We start from the raw sequence: 3,399 nt of genomic DNA, 5'->3' as shown, positions 1-3,399 counted from the left end.
CAAGTGTGTATGCTTGGGAACTTGTGATTTAGTGCTGTGAAGGGCTTAAAGTCGGTGGGTTTTAACAGGTAAGCAATGCCTTTCCCTAGTGTTTGCAGAGTGAGAGTGATGAGAGCGATGGGCTAAGGAGCCCCTCTCACGGCCTCACACCACACACAAATCTGACATTATGCTGAATTTTTAGTTTCCGAAATAAGACTGCAAGGTTTGCAAAAAGGAAACAAGAAATTATTTAATTCACATCCACATCCAGATTTGACCGGTGCTGCATAATGCAATTCAGTAATCCTTTTATCAAATACTCAGATGAAGTGGGTTTTATTGGAACAGGGGAGGAAATATATTTTAGGTCACTCCATAGTTTATTTTTTTCCACCCTCAAATTGCCCAGTCTCCTTTTTTTATCTGAAGGGACAATAATTACTTCTGGTTCAACACAGGGCGTTGTGATAAATGGGTGCAGCAAACTTAGCATTAATCAAACTTAGTTTCATCCCTCCTTAGCAGGAGAATAGTAGGCCTACATATTCCATATTTCATCATATGGTAACAGCTTTTTTGAAAATATAGCAATATTCACTGTTACTTAATATTTGCTCATGTCAGTGGAAATGATGGCATTATTTATCTGATAATATGGAAAACTGTGAGATTTTACTAGTACTGGTCAGTAATCATTTCCTCACACACCCAAATGTAATTCGGGTCAACTTAAATCGCTTCAACCCAATGATAAATAAGTCCAGGGCTTCGGTCCATGTAACAGCAGTTATTTTACTATCTGCTTGTAAGTTCATTCGGTCAAGGAATGGAAGCAGTAATACCTGTATGCAAACACGCAATCATGCTGCCGTTGTAACTTGAACTTTAAATGTCATGTCCTATTTACATAAATGTTTAATGTTCTAGTTATTGATCAGACAAGATTGGGTGTCTGTTTTGGATCTGTCACTCTTGGTTCTCTCTTTTCCATCATATTGATTCTTTCCCAGGTATTGATTCTTTCCCAGCTTAGAAAGTAGTATTTGTCCAATATGAAAATAGTATGTCAGGTCTGTTGCAGCGATGCAGAGTGAGTGTGATAAAGGCATCCTCAGGATAGACTGACCTTTTGATATGCAGTCCCCCAGACATGAAACAAGTGATGCATGACTCTGTGTTTGTACAGACATTTGAACAGAACAAAATATGTTAGATTCAGGCAATTATTTTATTGTAGCTGGCAATTGTTCAGGCAATTAATTTATTGTATCTGTATTTTTTAGTGGCATGTATGATTGTTGATTGTTTTGTTGACATTATTATGATTATGTTTGTACATTTGTGACTCCCTTGAAAAGGAGGGGTATGTTCAAAATTCAAAACAGCATCTGTTGAGTGAAACCCCGAATTATAGTCCATGCAACCCCAGGCTGACACTTTTGATTATTTCCCTAATAGCAACATAGTAACATGCTAAAATACATTGTACACATGAAATGTCAACGGACTTTCCTGCACTTTGCTGATTACTTTTCCCAAAGAACGACCGGTACATAACCTGTGCGATTGAAATGAAACGCTTCTGAACTTACAAAGATGCGAAGACATTACTTATGCCCATGCTGTTTGTCTGGTTGAAATGGCGGAACAGTGGAATGAGTGTAAAAAGCCTGGGAATTCACGAGTCCATCATTTCTGACTTGTCTCCGTATAAAAAAAGCATATGGAAATGGACAAGGTGAGATGAGATGACTGTGATTAGACATTACATGGAGCACATCTGCTCTCCTCAGTGTGGCCGACTCTCAGGTGGCACCTAGAGTTACTCATCCATGGCGTCTCATTTTGGACCTATCAACCACATAATAGTCACCCCTTTCTCATTTTACACAGAGAAGTTGAGGGAATCCAAAGTGTGTATGAATTGGATGATTATGTAAAAGTAGTTTGGTGTAGGGGTGGCTTTTCAGGTATTTTAAGATTAAACATCTTTGACTAGTCTGAATCCACAACTGTAATTCATAAACATTTGCATGTAAGCACAGGGATAGCCTATGTGGATGAAGAATGCTACTGGTGTGTTTGAGAGACTGCCAGGACAACATTACAGGGAGGGTTTTGAAGTACTAAGAAATAGATTCTTTGGGAAGCTGCAGTGTGTTGGTGAAGGGCCAAACCAATCGAAAAAGCTCTTTTGAACCTCGTTGGGGCATTTTGGCAGGGCTTCCTCCAAGGTCTCGAGGCTCAGTGCTCATGCTAGACTCATCCTCGAGCCAGTGGTGTCTCTTGGTGCTCAGATCCAGACACAGAGCAACACTGCCATGAGGACCAGAACAATATAGCTGAGCTCTCACCATTAGTTCCCACTCTTCCTTCATGTGTGAGTCTGCAACAGCCTATAATTACCTCCAGCTGAAAACAAGAACACGCTGAAATGCCCATTGCGGCATAGAAATGGAATTATAGCCCATGTCTCTTTCCTTTCTCTCTCAGGAGAATACATCTCTTTGTGTGGGAGAATATGTGTTTAGTTTAGTTGGAACTGTTTTGCAGAGAGAAATGAGGGGGGCTCCTTTCCATGGGCCAGTCATGTGTGAAGGTCTTTGTTAAAAAATCCCCCTCCTGTCTTGATGATGATAGAAAATTGATCAGGCCTGAATCAGAGGTTCAATGTATCGTCCCCTGTCTCTATTGTCTAGGTGAATAGCACATGCTGAAGGCCCAGAGCAGGTTGCTATTAATATGACAGTCCACTCCATAGCCAGCTATAATTTCTAATGAAATACCTAATCTCCATTATTTTGATCCAAGCAGGCGATACTGAGAGAGAAAAGCGAGGGAGAGGAGTGAGAGGCAGCGAGAGAGAGAGGAAGAAAAGGCTTTTCTTTGAGTTCTTCATGGCAGTTGTATGAGAAATGACAAACCAATAATTTTTGTCAAGTTCTCTTTTTTTAGCCAACTGAAACGCAGTGGATTGCCACAGTTTAAAAAGACACAGATAAAGCCATTCAGAGTGCTGAATGAGGACGCCATCTGTTTTTTTTTTATTTCCTCTTCCTCCCCCTTCTCCTTTTTCAATCCTTGTAATCAAATTTGAGCAAAATCAAATGGGGAGGGGGGGCTCAATGAAAGTACCTTTTGTTGGTCTGAAACGAGCAAGTAATTTACAAAATGCCCTTCCTTTGTGTGGGAGGCTAAAGGAAAAAAGAAATCAGTAGCTTTTAAAGCTAGGCCTTGCTGTGACTGCGAAGATAATGAAAGCCGTCTGTGTTGTGGGGTAGAAAGCACTTTCAAAGACAGGCCTGGCTCAGGGTTGCACCGCTGAAAACCCCTGGCGCGCGTGTGTTTGTTTTGTGTGGAGTGTGCCGAGGCAGGCATCTGCACACTGCGATCTCGGGGGTGAAACGGTGAAGACAG

This window comes from Alosa pseudoharengus, unplaced genomic scaffold (genome assembly GCF_046254945.1).
Source record: "Alosa pseudoharengus isolate Yale_2024_CS ecotype anadromous, Long Island Sound unplaced genomic scaffold, YU_APseudo_1.1 YU_APseudo_1.1_scf_11, whole genome shotgun sequence".
Lineage (NCBI taxonomy): Eukaryota > Metazoa > Chordata > Actinopteri > Clupeiformes > Clupeidae > Alosa > Alosa pseudoharengus.
This window is presented reverse-complemented; position numbering follows the sequence as displayed.